Here is a 17,143-nt window from a genome sequence, read left to right as displayed (position 1 = left end):
CAATGTTAGGCCGAATAGGGACAAGATTTGGGATCCTCTTCTGGCTCTGATCCACTATGCTGCGGTGCAAGATAAACCGACGCTCCCTTTAGATCTAGCGGCTGACTTGTCTCCGCGCACACGTGGTCATCAGTTATGCCCGTTGTATCTTTTCTCTGATGGCCCGCGAAGCACTGAGTCGGCCCCAATGACAGCCAGCAACACGGGTTGGCTGTTTCTTTTCCTTCCTTTTTTTTCTCTCATCTACCAAGAATAGAGAGTATCTTCTCTATTCTTATTTAAAACAGAAAGTAGAGAGAGAAGGAAGTACGTTAAGAACAAAGAAGGAAAGCCGAGAACAGTAGAGAGAGAGATATTCTGGGTATCTCTAAACAAAGAAAGAAATAAGAGAAAGAAGGAAAGAGATTGAAGAAGGAGGAGCGGCAACTTCTATAAAACAGAGAAGAGAGGAGGTGGATAATCATCTCGGTTGGGGGATCAAATCATCCTCTCTTAAGCTCACTTAAATCAGAATTATTAGAGAGAGAGAAAGATTAGAGAGAGAAACCACCATCACCTATTCTTCTTCTTCCTCTTCTGTTTGTATTCTTTTAGTGAGAGAAAGAGTATTAAGAGAGAAAGAATTGTAGAGAGAGAGAGAGGTGGTCCTGTCTGTATCTTCTTTTTCTTATATGTTCTTAGTAAGAGAGAGAGAAGGGTTATTGAAAGAGAGAAAGAGAGAGTTGTAGAGAGGGAGAACAGTAGAGAGAGAGAGAGCCGAGAGCTTTAATGGAGTTTGTTTTCCTTAATTTTTTATTTCAATTTTATATCTCTTTGATTTTAATTACTTTGTCTTTGTGAGAGAGATAGAGAGAGAGAATTAACAGAAAGATTAAGAAAAGAGAAAGAAACAGAAAGTTTAGAGAGAGAAACAGGAGGTTGAAGAAGGTGAGAAAATTATTTTCTCTCAAGGAAAATATTTCCGGGAAGACGAGAAAATCGTTTTCCCAGAGGGTGCGTTTGGCAGATTTCAGAAAAACAGAAGGAAATCTTTTCCCTAAGGGTCTGTTTGTCTGTAAACAGTAAAAATAAAAGGAAAACTATTCCCTTAGGGTCTGTTTGGTTTGGAAAAAGCGAAAAAGTTGAGTTTTCTTCTTCCTCTCTTTATTTAATTTTCTAATTTATTTTATATATTATCCATGAGTAACTAACTTTCCTATCTAGGGTTTTAGATGAAGTTTTAATAATTGTTCTAATGATAAATTTATTACAGTTTTTATTATTTTAACGAAAATATCTTCCGGGTTTTTTGACCATTCATGGACTGAAAACCTGAGTTATATAAAGAACTATCTAATCAGACCAAAATAAATTGTCGTTAGAATTGTTAGAGGGACGGATTCAGAAAACCCTAGGCTCTCCCCCATTTGAGTTCCTTGTATTATTTGTAATTATTTTCTTTTCGTAAATTTATTTTTAATATTTTATTCATTTCAAAACCATTTTAAAACCAAAACTAAAGTCAATTTCAAAACCGAGTTACTACCAAGTCTTAGAATAGGTTTCACTTAGTCTCTGAGGAACGAACCGGTCTTACCGGAATTTATTACAACTTGACACCCGTGTACTTGCGGGTGTAGACCTATTTAGGGTAACCTTCTAGGCCCATCAAGTTTTTGGCGCCGCTGCCGGGGACTATGTTTTAAATTTATTCTAATTTTGGAAAGTTTTTATTTTTGGTAAGTTTTAAATTTTGGATACTTTGACTTGCTTCTCTGTTTTTGGTGTGCAGAACACTAAGGAGCTGAAGAGGAGGCGCAACAAGGAGGAGGACCTCAAAAGAAGAAATTTACTGTTTTTTTTATTTTTTTGTATTTATTTTGGTGAGAGAGAGACTTAGACTTTTAGTACTTTCTTTTGGATTAAAGTTTTGACCCTAAATTAGAGGGCTTTTAAATTGTAACCGAAAATCAAATGAAGCCTCGGGTTCGGACACTTAAGGGAAGAGTGGCCCGGGTCGTCTACAAAGGTCGTCGCCCGTCTTGAACGGGAGGTAATTTTTCTAATCACCCACGAATCCCCTGTTAGTGGGTACTTTTTATAAGATCTTCGTAGTGCTTCCTCGGTTTTCATGTTTAAAAAAAAAAAAAAAAAAAAAAAAAAAAAAAAAAAAATTGACCAAAAGAAAGGAGTCAAATTTAGGAACATAAGTGTCAATTCTCATCTTGTGATTGTGCCCTACCATCATGGCACATTTTTCTAATGGTTGGACATACCCTGTTGATGATGATGACCTTGACCTAAAGGGACCCATCATTAACCAACCTGGTATGAGTTTAAGAGATTATCAACGACTTAATGAGGGGAATAGGCTAGTTGAGCCTAACCGAACTGGTATGACCCTAGGAGAGTACCAACAGATGTGTAGAGACGAGCCTAACCGACCGGGTATGACATTTCAGGATTATAAACGAATGTCTAGAAACAGTCCGATTAGTGAGTGGAGTAGACCATATGAGCCTGATCAATCTCATATGACATTAGGAGATTATCAACAAATGTGTAGAGATGGTCCGATTAGCGATGGATATGGTCCGACGCCAAATATATATGAGAGACCTTATTGTCCACACTATTCTGAGACCAATGACTTTAGAGACAGGTATGATCCTAATATGTACGGAGGAAGTTATTATCAAGAGTCTACGTTTAATTACACTAGTGAGCCTTACTATGAGGAGACTCTTGAAGATAGATCTCGATCAGAGTCCGAGAGTCATCTCAGGAAGATGATGTCACAATTTGCTATTCAAACGAAGCAGAGGATTGAGTCCTTAACTCAAAAGATAGAGATGTTTGAGTCACAGTCATTCGTCGATGAGGAAGGGGTTTCACCACCCCAAACTCAAGAGGGTACTAGGTACGATGACGAGGGTAATACGTCTAACCCTAGTACTAAGTTAAATGTCGACGAATTTACTGATAATATCCTAGAGCCTGAAAGGTCTGATGTTGTCTTGCTTCCTCCACCTATGTCATCTCACCATGATAGGACTGCATTAGACGTTGATATCCAGGATGATGGCTCAATGAGCAAGTTTGGGGATGACACACTTCTGAACTTTCCGACATTTGAGATTTGTAAGGAGTCAGCCTTAGATGAAATTCTAGGAAGGCATGATATTATGAATGACTGCGAGACTCCAGATGTATTTGAGGACATTGATGACAGTAGAGACATGTTAGATAGTTTGTCAGACTGTTTACCTAAGGAAACCATGGACCTTGACGTGGTCCCCGAGCATATTGCCTTACCCTTAGAGTCTAGTTTGACCTTTCACATGGTCTCAGACTCGGTTGTTGATCCCTTTTGGGACACTTCAGATGTCTCCTCGAGAACGTCTATGGAAATAGTGGATATTCTATCCACTAAACTTGCAGATGACTTTCTGCCTTCGACGGATATATTGGCCCTTCATTGTTATGTCGATCCTTTTGATGACTTTCTAGACGTTGGTCCTAGTATTTATAGTTACTTAGTGGACTATGCATCCACTAAGTTTGGTGATTGCCCCTCTTCTTTGATAATCTCACATGCACTCTCTGCAATTCACAAAAATGTGAGACTGTCGTTTACTGAAAAATTTGTGTTCTGGGTGGACCCACAGATGTATCGAATATTGGTTTACAGTTAATCACATATCTGTAATCCAGTAGGTTAAATCTTTTCTATTTTTTGAATCATCTGTTTCGTCTGGCTGAAGACGTTAAACTTAGCGCTTTCTGGGAGGCAACCCATGCATAGGACTTCCGAATCGGGTAACATCTTTCCTTACATCCTATTATTTTTGCATAGTCTTCAAAACATTGAGGACAATGTTCGGTTTAAGTTTGGGGATAGGGGATTGAATTTTTAGTCCTTATTTCAAAAATTCAAAAAGGTTAAAAATTTTAATTTTTGGATTGAAAATGTCAGTCTAGTTGTTTTTGCTTGTTAATAGTTATAGAGTCTAGTTTGTCAGACTATCCGTTTGCTAAAGGTTTTTCCATGAATTTCGAGTCTTGAGGTTGTCTGTGCACTAGCCATGTGAGTGTTAGATAGGTGAAGAGTAGACTTTTCTGAGAGAACTTAATCGATCATTAGTGGAGACTTAACCTATGTGAGATTCTGAGCCTTTCTTGTTGTTTTGAGTGATCTCTTCTGAGCTAATTCCGAGTAGAGTGAAGAGCTACTCAACCTCGCAATATTCATTAGAACTCATTTGATCTCTGGAGTTCAAATTTTACAACCACTAGGGATGTCGTCAGGAAGTAAACCCTTCTCTTGTAGTCTGAGAAACTTGAAAGCAATGTCAACTAGAGGAAAATAGATCTCATCCATCATTTAGAACCCTGAGAATTAGACATGAAGCAAAGTGGAGAAAATTATACCCAAGGAAATTGTTGAGAAAGTAAGATGTGTATTTTGAGTTTCGTGAAAAAAAAAAAAAAAAAAAAAAAAAAAAAAAAAAAAAGAAAAGAAAAAAATGTGTTTATGTGGTTTTGTTTAAGTGTTTATCCCTTGAAGTAATTCTTGAAGATTTGAAGACGTCGAGTTCTCAGGAGTTCTAGTCACATCATCATTATAGTCTATTGACCTCTAGGAAGCATTGTTAGAAAGTAGATCAGGTGAGAAGAGTTGGTTAGCTTCCCCATTCCGTATTAGTGGTTGTTTCCTTCTTTGAGATCAGTCGTCCACTAAATTTTAGTCTGTCTTTTTCATGTGTTGAGTTTTCCTTCATATTCATACTAACACATCGAGTGAACCATTTCTGAGTGACTTTAATTTTTGAGTGTATGACCGTGAGGCAAAAGTCGAGGCGAAATGTATGGAGAAAGTAATCGAAGTCTTGTCTTTTCAGAACCGAATTGATACTCATATTGGCTGGTCACGTGCACTTCGAGTCTTGATTACTAGTGAAGAGATTTTTAGCTTTTGTATGGTTTGACTGACTTGGATTTCATTTCTATTAACTTTATGAAACTTACCGGATAAACATTTTTAGTCCACATCATATTTAGACCCTTCTGGATTTTCGAAATTTTTGAATTTTGTGGGTATATTCGCTGCAAACCCTCACGAGACAAAACTCGTCCTCTATGGCAACTTGGAGGTTTAACGGCTTGTTGCACGTGCTAAGTGCAATCGTGATTCCCTACGAAAGTGGTGAATTGGGTTTAGTTTTATTTTTCTGTTTTGCTCGAGGACTAGCAAAATCTAAGTTTGGGGATGTTTGATGAGTCATGAAAATGTCTCATCTGAGTCTCATAACTCGGGCTAGTTAGTCTAATTCGAGCCTTTACTCTGATAATTTGCTTGTTTCTCTTTCCAGGTCTCATTTACGGAGTTCGATGCGAAAACATCGTGATAGACATACTTGAGGGGCATTTTGGTCATTTTAATGACAAGGGTATTCTGGTCAATATTAGTGCCCATGTGAAAGTAGAGTCCAATACGAATCCATCGGCGAAAGCGGAAGTGGAATCGGAGTCCGGATGCGAAAATAGTAGCAAGTCAAAGTTGGAGTCAAAGTGAGATGACCAAAGTCAGCAAAGAACTCCCTACACACGTGGCAGAAATCCACACGTTAATTCTAAGTTTTCGGTACAATGTTAGGCCGAATAGGGACAAGATTTGGGATCCTCTTCTGGCTCTGATCCACTATGCTGCGGTGCAAGATAAACCGACGCTCCCTTTAGATCTAGCGGCTGACTTGTCTCCGCGCACACGTGGTCATCAGTTATGCCCGTTGTATCTTTTCTCTGATGGCCCACGAAGCACTGAGTCGGCCCCAATGACAGCCAGCAACACGGGTTGGCTGTTTCTTTTCCTTCCTTTTTTTTCTCTCATCTACCAAGAATAGAGAGTATCTTCTCTATTCTTATTTAAAACAGAAAGTAGAGAGAGAAGGAAGTACGTTAAGAACAAAGAAGGAAAGCCGAGAACAGTAGAGAGAGAGATATTCTGGGTATCTCTAAACAAAGAAAGAAATAAGAGAAAGAAGGAAAGAGATTGAAGAAGGAGGAGCGGCAACTTCTATAAAACAGAGAAGAGAGGAGGTGGATAATCATCTCGGTTGGGGGATCAAATCATCCTCTCTTAAGCTCACTTAAATCAGAATTATTAGAGAGAGAGAAAGATTAGAGAGAGAAACCACCATCACCTATTCTTCTTCTTCCTCTTCTGTTTGTATTCTTTTAGTGAGAGAAAGAGTATTAAGAGAGAAAGAATTGTAGAGAGAGAGAGAGGTGGTCCTGTCTGTATCTTCTTTTTCTTATATGTTCTTAGTAAGAGAGAGAGAAGGGTTATTGAAAGAGAGAAAGAGAGAGTTGTAGAGAGGGAGAACAGTAGAGAGAGAGAGAGCCGAGAGCTTTAATGGAGTTTGTTTTCCTTAATTTTTTATTTCAATTTTATATCTCTTTGATTTTAATTACTTTGTCTTTGTGAGAGAGATAGAGAGAGAGAATTAACAGAAAGATTAAGAAAAGAGAAAGAAACAGAAAGTTTAGAGAGAGAAACAGGAGGTTGAAGAAGGTGAGAAAATTATTTTCTCTCAAGGAAAATATTTCCGGGAAGACGAGAAAATCGTTTTCCCAGAGGGTGCGTTTGGCAGATTTCAGAAAAACAGAAGGAAATCTTTTCCCTAAGGGTCTGTTTGTCTGTAAACAGTAAAAATAAAAGGAAAACTATTCCCTTAGGGTCTGTTTGGTTTGGAAAAAGCGAAAAAGTTGAGTTTTCTTCTTCCTCTCTTTATTTAATTTTCTAATTTATTTTATATATTATCCATGAGTAACTAACTTTCCTATCTAGGGTTTTAGATGAAGTTTTAATAATTGTTCTAATGATAAATTTATTACAGTTTTTATTATTTTAACGAAAATATCTTCCGGGTTTTTTGACCATTCATGGACTGAAAACCTGAGTTATATAAAGAACTATCTAATCAGACCAAAATAAATTGTCGTTAGAATTGTTAGAGGGACGGATTCAGAAAACCCTAGGCTCTCCCCCATTTGAGTTCCTTGTATTATTTGTAATTATTTTCTTTTCGTAAATTTATTTTTAATATTTTATTCATTTCAAAACCATTTTAAAACCAAAACTAAAGTCAATTTCAAAACCGAGTTACTACCAAGTCTTAGAATAGGTTTCACTTAGTCTCTGAGGAACGAACCGGTCTTACCGGAATTTATTACAACTTGACACCCGTGCACTTGCGGGTGTAGACCTATTTAGGGTAACCTTCTAGGCCCATCAGGCCATGTGGATGCAAGTTTTCAGACGGATAGAGACGACTTCAGATCATAGTCCGGTTACGTCTTCTGTCTGAATGAAGGAGCAGTAAGCTGGAAGAAAAATACCTAACAGCTTCGGGAGCAGCAAAGGAAGGAGTTTGGATCAAGAAGTTCGTAATGGAACTTGGTATCGTCCCTGGCATTGAGGAAGGAATAGCTCTTTATTCTGACAACAATAGAGTAATCACCCAAGCCAAGGAACCTAGAACACACCAAAAATCCAAACATATCCAAAGGAAGTACCACGTGATTAGGGAAATCACAGAAAGAAAAGATGTGGTCATTTGCAAAGTCCATACGGATGATAACGTAGCTGAATTGTTTACTAAACTGTTACCTCAATCCAAACACAACTCACACATGAGGGGCATTGGTATAAAGCGCATTGGGGAATGGAAACAGATGTAATTGGGATTCATAAAGGAGTTTGTGTATCCAATTAGTTACATGTGATATCTAAAATAAAAGGAATTTTATTTTGTCACTTAAAATTTTGTTTAGTATTTAAGAGACAATCCATTGATAAATAAATATTCTGAATAGAGTTATCAGATACGTGATCTGATGAATGAAACCCTATTAAGTGAACTTGGAATTATTTCATTATCATCTCCCTAATCCAAGTCATTGAATAGACAACAATGACTTATGAAGACATGAAGTTGAGTGGGAGCGCAAGATTGGATTATGTCATCCTAATTAATTAAGATAAAGTGTCTCTGGGCCACTTGATGAGTAGCAACTGAAAATACATGATCGTGCTCAAATGGATTAAAAGTTAATCATTTGTTTTGATAGTTTTACTCGGGCTCAAGAAAGTCTAAATGACGTGACGTATGAGATGAGATACTAAGTGACATGGGAATCGAGCATTGCACTTGTTCTAAGTACAAGTGAGAGTTTGAAGGAGATGTCCTTCGGCCAAGGATGCAACACGAGCAATTATCGAATGGGACAATTGATGAGGAAGATGATCAAGTTCAGATGATTTAGGGATCAGAATGTTTAGCTGGAAACAAACTACGATCGTCGAATCACAAAGCGATTCGTGGCTAACTTCGTCCGGATCCTACAATGGGTTACACAAAGAGTGTCAACTTGATCGGAAGATATGACTAGAATGATGAGACATATATACGTGGTCAGACCCATAAAGATATGTCGAAAAGGCCTAAAAGAAGTTTAGGCAAAGATAGTATAAAAGGCCCGAATGAAGGGATTTTGGGTCGGGGCACCAAAGGGATGTTTTGGGCCCAAGGGGAAGGCCGGCCATGCATAATAAGGTTGCCAGCCATATCAGGTCACAAACCCTTGCATGGGGAGGCCACAATGAGGGAAAGAGAGAAAATAGAAAGTAGTTTCTATTTTTGACTTTTTAGGAAACTTAATTAGGGTGAAACTCTAACTTAGGGTCCATATAATGTCTCTTTGGGACTTGAATACGGTGTCGAAAATTCTCAAGAAGCTTCCAAACTCTACAACATCAAGTACAGAAAGAAAAAGAGAAAAATCCCATCTATCTATTTCGTCAAAGAATAAGGTGTTCTTCATCTAACCAACATTGGTGTTCTAGCTAAAAACAAGGTGGGAGATCAATGTGATTGCTTAGTGTCCCAAGTAGAGGAGCTACAATTCGAGCTATTGGTCATCTCAAAAATAATTGGAAAGGTTCGAGGGAAAACTAGCGATAAAGGTATTTATGCAACTAGTTTTCTTAGTTTATCATTATTAGCTTATGTATGAGATCCTGGGAATACTAGTGTTAGACATGAGATGTTTGAGATTCCGCTTTAGAACACTAGAATACACCATAACCCATCAAAACCTGCATAGAATCTGAAAGCTCTCCAATGCTCAAGTCAATAAAGGCATTCTTGTAGTTACATTAATGATTATTGAAGTTCCGATTTTAGGAGTTGGACCTTCAATTCATCGTTTAAACTTGTGATCGTGATTATTGATGATGCCTTATTCAAGGCGAGTTTGGAAACTTTTATAAGCTTCTTTATCAGACTGAATTGTGTGGTTGCCGTGAATCCACCATGTTGGAGTAAAACTGCTATTTCCGCAGTTGTAAGGGATTTAGATTCCTCTTTGTGATTATCCATGTATTTGATAGCTATAATTTCCCTTATTCATGGAGATATCGTATCTTGGATAGATTGACTTTCTAATCTTGTATAGTTAATGGGGAAAGTATCCTCCTCGCTGGTCTCTCGTATTCCAAGTTATTTGAATACTTAAAATCCTCTCTGACTGAAATTTTAGATAGAATTCGGGATTGAGTCGGTAAAGCATTACACACGCCTGTACCCCCATATTTCAGGATTGAGGTATCGACCCACTTTCGTAGAATCCCTTGTCTTTTCTAAAATCTCAGGGCAAATCCGATTGCCAGAGCAAGGCTTGGGCACCTTGGATATTCGTACCGAGCCCCTAATATTGGGCTTGAGTGGTTGAAATCTTTCAGATTCAACCTCCATGGTGACTTGATAAGGGTTGACTCGTTGGTCTTTTGCTCATATCTTTACTTATTGACCTTAATCAACTGATGATCACTTTTTGAATCATCACTACCAGCAACTACAATGAACTTTACAAATTGACGTACTTTCTTGTTGTGGAAAAGACAATATATATTTTTGCTCTTCATGGACAACATTGACTCCTAATATATTTTTGTTTGCTACGACAGAAAATTACAAATTCTCTGTTTGTTGCTTTACATCATCAGGAAGGCAATGGTGGTAATGTACCTCCTTTTGGTCAGGTTCTTATTTTGTTCAATTTATTTGGCTTATAGTTATAGGGTTTCAGTTTTATTGTGATTTTTTCATTGGAGATTTTTATTCGCCGATTAGTCCTAAAATTCAGGTGTTGTGCATCATATGTATGTAAAAGATAAGATTTAACCTCCATTGATTGTTTCTTTTATACATTTTTTGATTTTATTGAGTAGTGAGCCTATAATTTCTCTAAGGGGGAACTTTTGTAAGAGTAAAAATATTAATACCCTAAATTTACGACAATGTATAAAATAATCCATACAAAAGTATGCCAAAATAGAAATAAGTCTACGTATATGTATTTATGGTTGTCTTTGTTGGAAAATAGAAATAATCCATACAAAAGTATGCCAAAATAGAAATGGGCGCAGCAGAATAGAAGTTTTCCCCCACTTGTGTTAGTAATGAGAAAAATATGTAAAATAATGGCAACAATAAATGAAGAACATATAGTAAATAAGACAACAATTTTAACGTGGAAAACCTCCTCAATATGAGAAGTAAAAAATCACAGACAAGTAATCCAATCGAAATCCACTATATCAAATAATTGAGCCTCAACTACATCCTCCTTATTCCAATGGAACAAAACTTGAGACTCGGACTCCAAAAGAATCAATCTCAAACACGAAAAAAAACTCACAAAAAAGAGTAAAACAACCTAGAAATATGCAGTCCAAAACGACTCCAAATTCACGAGGATTCCAGCCACCAAATACCAACCCTGTTGTCCAAACACAAGATAAACAAGTCAGAAATACCTCTGCATAATTTTAGCTCAATCGGAGAAGAAATCACCGTCGGATTTCCCGAACACCGACGATTGTACGTGCTAAAAAACTTCAACCCTACTGCATAACTCTTTCTCTATCCTCTTGTTGTGTTTCTGATTGTGTTCACTTCTTCTAAATTAGATTAAGGCCAGTATTTATAGACTTCCCCTTTACCCGAATTTCACGGACCAATAGAAAACCAATTTGGGCTCGAATTTAGTTTACTAAGCCAAACCCAACAAGGATTCTCCACTAGGAGGAAACCCCAACAAACTTCCCCTCCAACTAGGTGGGAGAAATGGCCAGCCCTGCTATATCTCGGCAGACCTCCGTTTCTTCTTCGGAAGCGATTTCATTATCACATCAGCTCCGTTATCGTTTGCATGAACTTTAAAAAGCTCCACTTCCTCGGAAGCAACCACATCACGTATCCAATGATACCTCACATCGATGTGCTTCGAACGTGAATGAAATGTCTAAAGGAGATGTCCATCGACCAAGGATGCAATACGAGCAATTTGTCGGATAGGACAACTGATGAGAAGATCATCAAATCCGGATGGTTTAGGGATCGTAATCTTTAGCTAGAAACCAACTACGATCGTCGAATCGCATGGCAATTCGCGGCTAACTTTGTCTGGATCCCACAACGGGTTACACAAAGAGTGTCAACTTAATCAGAAGATATGACTAGAGGGATTAGACATATATACATGGATAATTCCCATAGAGATATGTCCAAAGGCCTAAAAGAAGTGTAGGCAAAGATAGTACAAATCGCCTGAAAGAAGGGATTTTGGGTCGGGGCACTAAAGGGATGATTTGGGCCAAAGAGAGTAGCCGACCATGTGATATGGGCAACCATAAAGTGGCCGGCCAGATCAGGTCACAACTCCTTGTGTGGGGCGGCTACAACAAGGGAATCATGGAAAATAGAAATTAGTTTCTAATTTTCACTATTTCCTTAATCTTATTCAAAAGGGCTTTTTAGGAGTCTAATTAGGGTTAGACTCTACCTTAGAACTCTATATAAAAACTCTTTGGGACTTGAATAAGGTGTAGAATATCTCATTAAACTTTCTTGCTCTACCATATCAAGCAGAGAAGAGAAAGTGAGTTAATTCCTAACTATCTATCTAGTCAAAGAAGAAGTGTTCTTCGTCTAACCACCATTAGTGTTCTAGCCAGTGGTGGATGGTTTGGTACCATGTAATTCACGCGGAGAGAAGCTACCGTACCCGTTTTAGTGGACATCGAAGGCAACACGATAATTTACCGAAGAAGGGATGGCACGGATGATGCCGGGCGCATGTGGCAGCACGGAGGCGCGAGTTTGAGGTGCACAGAGGTGCAGGCGCGGAGGCGCATACGAGGCAAGGGTCATCAAGAAAAAGGGTGACATTGCAAGAGTTCAAGTGGTATACACTCCAGGGTACAACTAGTAGATGCTTAGGTCCCAGAGTGCACTTGTTGTGAGAAGCCAGAGGGAGAAACGAGGGTCTCCATGAACAAGCAACCCAAGGAAGTAAAGCGTGGAGTATATGGATACAAAGTGTTCGAACCCGAGGGATGTAATATTAGAGACGAGTTGCTTTGCGATGGAGACATTGCGGGCATATGGCAAGACGCGGTGGCGTCGAGATGATAACTCAGGTGAAGACAGTGGATGGCGAGGTACCGAATGATGAGTTGTGTCGCAGTTTACTGCGATGCGCATGGAAAGATTGGTCACGAAAGCATAGGCAAAAGGTGACCATCGAGATGCCAACTCGAGGTGAAACCGAGGAGGTGAGGTACCTGAGTTTGAGGAGCAGCAGAGGCTGCAATAGAGAGGCGAACCAGTGGGGGAGCCTACATTTGAGGTCAAGAGGGCAACATCGAGCATGGATGAATGGTAGAAAAGACCATTATCCTAACGCATCGGAGAATGCATAGCAGAGGATTGAGTTAACCTGGAGGGGGTACCTGCGCGACGAGACTGCGTAGTTGTGAGTTTGCACGGAGGTGCCATACCGAAGACATGAAGGTGCAATGGTAGCATCGGAGTTGAGGCAGAAGATTGAAGTACTCCAAACTTAGTCAACGAGGACGTCGACATTACAAGTGGGGGAATATGTCACGTCCATATTCTTGAGCATGTTATATGGCGTGACGAGTGCTAGGATGGCACGCACGAACACATAGGTCGGAGGGCCAAATACGAGGTCGTTGGGGCCAGAAGCTTCTTCAACCATGCACGGAGGTGCATTCAAGCCTTGCCAAGAGCGAGTATGCTTGGTTGAAAGATTGATGTTTCCTTGTGGAAATAGGCTAAACAAGAACTTTGCTACTATAGGAGGGGGTGGTCTCCCTTCCTCATATGCATCCAGCATATGCCAAGACCTCGTGGATGGGAAGCTTGCCCGTCTTAGCATTTATGCACGAAAGTGAGCATCCTCATAACGCAACCCATGAGGCCGGCCTGACGTATGTTGAAGAAGCATATTGCATGGGTTCCCTTGTTTTAGGAGATCGCTTGGGACAGTACCTGGAGATAGGTTACTACGAGTTCCTTTGGATGCGAAGTTGCATGTTCTCGTGCTACGGCAAGGCGTGCGACGTGCTATCTTATTCCTTAAGGAGGATTGAGCTATTCAAGGGGTCAAACCCTGATGTACTATGTTGGGCATATGGGAGCTTGTTAGAGATAGATGCTCCTATTCCCAATGTCCGATGGTAAGCCGAAATGATAGGTGCCGGATGCTTGAGACTAGATGGCAAGATCCGCATATGCGGCTTGGTGGGTTCCGCACATATGTTGGTATCCTTTATAGTGGGCGAGAGTCTATGACTCAAGGAAGCGTTATACAGGGTGGCACGAGCTATGCTCGTATGTTGGGACACGATGGTGTCATGCCACGATATTGATTGGGAACCAAGATGACTTGATAGTCGAGATGCTCCAGATATGTTCGGAAAGGCTGGTTATGTACGAGGAGGGAGTGCATAATGCCGCACGACACGTTAGGATTTGATATTCCGCACTATCAGCCCGTGTGCTTTGAGTATAATATGTCGGGTCGACCTAACGGGACAAAAAGGTCGTGACAATTAGAGTTTATGGTATATGAGTCCATTGAAGCTACTCAAGGAAGGAGTCCTAATTCGAGTGGGAGAAATCAATGGAGGTTCAAAGATGACGATCTATACGAACCAAAAGGCAAAACAAAAACAACCGAAGGAGGTTAGATCTTCTAGGTTACGGGTCATACGAGGATCCATATGTGATTGATTTACTTTCTCGCGCGCATTTACTTATGTATTTACGTTTTATGTCGTGGATGGTTAGGCTAAATAGTTCACTATAAACGCATACTAGACAAAACGAAAAAGTCCCTAAAAGTAATTTTGAGTGTAGTGCCTATCCATAACAAAACACTCTTTGACCCCTTGTTCGTGATGGTGGATTTGCCTTAGTAGGGTGCCATCTCTACCTTGGGACAATGCGGCTAGGCCTATAGAAGAGGCCTACACGTCTAATGGTTCCACTCAACGAGATCAGCAAAAGAGTTTTGGATACTCGAGGCAAAAGGATGGATTATACATCAAACATGTAATCCATCAACCAAGAGTCATAGGGTATGATCAGTGAAGTAGTTCACTCACCTTCGAGAGGGTTAAAGGCAAAGCCCTAGTCCGTTCAATCTTTGAGAAATGGGATCTCGGAATCATATTATTCAACTAGGGACGGTTTTTTTTTGATAATATGGCAAAAATAGAGTCTTTTTGCAAAATATCGAATGTAATACTTAGTGAAACACTTTTTTTCGTTTCCATGTAGTTTTACAATGGCAAAAGATAATCTTTTCATCCTGTGTTTAATCTTTGATGAGGACAAATTGAACATGAAACACATCCACGATTAGGAGTAGAGATTGAGAAGTATTCTCAAATCCACAAATAAAGAAAGCGTACTATATACCCCAATTCCAAAGATAACCACGACCTCAACGGTTGAACAAAAGCAGACCAAAAATATCCGGATGAAATCAGTTTCAGTAACATGCCTTATGTCGGCCCCCATGGAACCTAATCTTCAAAAGAGGTTTGGAAAAATGGATGCGCACACAATCATCCGACGACTGCGGAATATATCCCAAAACAGTTCGTGGTTGAGGAAGTACGGAACTTCCAAGACAATCTGGAATGGCACTGGAATGTCTGAATCGAAGAAGGAATTCACAACTCCAACCTAGGTATCTACGTTATTGAAGTTAACTTAGCAAATATATGACTGAAAGGGAGCTGGTCCTACGAGTAGCGAATAGAGCAACAGTTGCAACAAAAACTTTAGGAACCTACAATCTACCTTTAGAAACTGGTCTAGTATTATTACTTTATAATTGTTATTATGTACCTACTAATTCTATAAACATTATCTCTGTCTCAGTGTTAGAGAAAGAGGGATATCAATTTATTATAAAAAAAACCAGTGTTATTCTTTATATAAATGTGAAGTGTTTTATATCAGGACTAAGTTATACAACGGCCTTTATATGACGGGCATAGAGAACGAACTCTTTCACATAACAACCAAAAGGCTATGATCAGATGGTTCAAACCTAAGTTATCTCTGGCATTGTCGTTTAGGTCACATTAATCTGAAACGCATAGGGAAACTTCATGCAAATGTACTTCTATGATCATATGACAAAGAGTCGTACGACACATGCGAATCATGTTTAATGGGTAAAATGACAATGACCTCCTCTAAGGGAAAAGGAGAACGAGTCAAAGAACCATTGGAAATCATACATACGGATGTATGCGGTCCAACAAGTACTCACGCGAGAGGTAACTTTAGATACTTCATCACGTTCACGGATGACTTCACTCGATATGGTTACATATATACTTGATGAGGCATAAATCCGAATCGTTTGAAATTTTCAAACAATTTCAGAACGAAGTAGAGAATCAACTTGACAAGAAAATAAAAGTCATCTGATCCGATCGAGGTGGTGAATATTTGAGTCAAGAATTTGATGATCATCTTAGGAGTTTCGGAATAGTGTCCCAACTCACTCCGCCAAGAACACCCTAGATGAATGGAGTTTCCAAAGAGAGAAATCGCACCTTCCTAAACAGAAATCTGGAAGAGGATGCGTACAGGACACAACCTGAAGGTTTTGAAGACTCCAATAATGCTAGAAAAATTTGCAAGCTCAAGAGATCCATTTATGGACTAAAGCAAGCAAGCAGGAGTTGGAATCTTCGATTCGACGAGGCAATCAAAAAGTTTGGTTTCCTTAAGAATGTAGAAGAATATTGTGTTTACAAGAGGGTTAGTGAGAACAACCTAGTTTTCTTGATCCTTTATGTCGATGACATATTAATCATTGGAAACAACATTCAGATGTTAGAATTAGACAGGGTCTGGCTTCGAAAATGTTTCTCAATGAAAGATCTAGGGGAGGCAAGATACATATTAGGCATCAAAATCCATATAAATAGATCAAGGAGGATGATTGGACTCGGTCAAGAAACTTATATAGATAAGATTGTACACCGGTTCAAAATGGAAAACTCTAAAAGAATTTATGGGAATAAAAGAATTTCATGGAAATGAAAGAATTTCATGGAAATGAAAGAACTTCATTGAAAGAGTTTTCATGAAACATATTCCGTAAAAATAAGAGTTCTTGCATTTGGCTGCAGGGGCGACCCAAGCCCAAAGAAAACCAGCTGCTTTGGGAACCCCTTTTGGATAAGGGCCTCAAAAGTGTATATGTTTATAGGCACCTACTTAGAAAAAATTTAGGCAAGGACCTGTGGGACTTTCAAAGGACCAGTGTCTAATTGAAGAAGCCTTCACGAGATCAATTAATAAAGAGAAACCCAACTACTAACCTACTTACCGTTTCTATATAAAAAAGAAGCTACCTACTGTTTCATCAAGTAAAAATAAACCTAATTACTGACCATATAACCTAGGAATTTAGTTTTTTTTTCTTGAAACGTAGGGATTTAGTTTCTTATAGTACTCAATTTAAAACTTAAAAAGCCAAATTCTATCTCTTTCATTCACCTAAATCCAAGCTAAGACCTAGTTTCTTATTTCATCAAATTCCAGTACTTCCTCTTTCTATTTGGGTGAATACTCTATTTCTCTCATATCATGCTCGTTTCTTCTTTTTTGATGTTAAATCTTTTTGTTTTATTCTTTCCTTTAATTTCATTTTTTGATTTATCTCCTACTGAATTCTCTTTTATGAGAATTGAACTAAAATT

Source organism: Eschscholzia californica, unplaced genomic scaffold (genome assembly GCF_041429995.1).
Source record: "Eschscholzia californica isolate CP2 unplaced genomic scaffold, dmEscCali1.0.p SCAF_1, whole genome shotgun sequence".
NCBI lineage: Eukaryota > Viridiplantae > Streptophyta > Magnoliopsida > Ranunculales > Papaveraceae > Eschscholzia > Eschscholzia californica.
The sequence above is the reverse complement of the archived record's forward strand: the minus strand, read 5'-3'. Positions refer to the sequence as shown.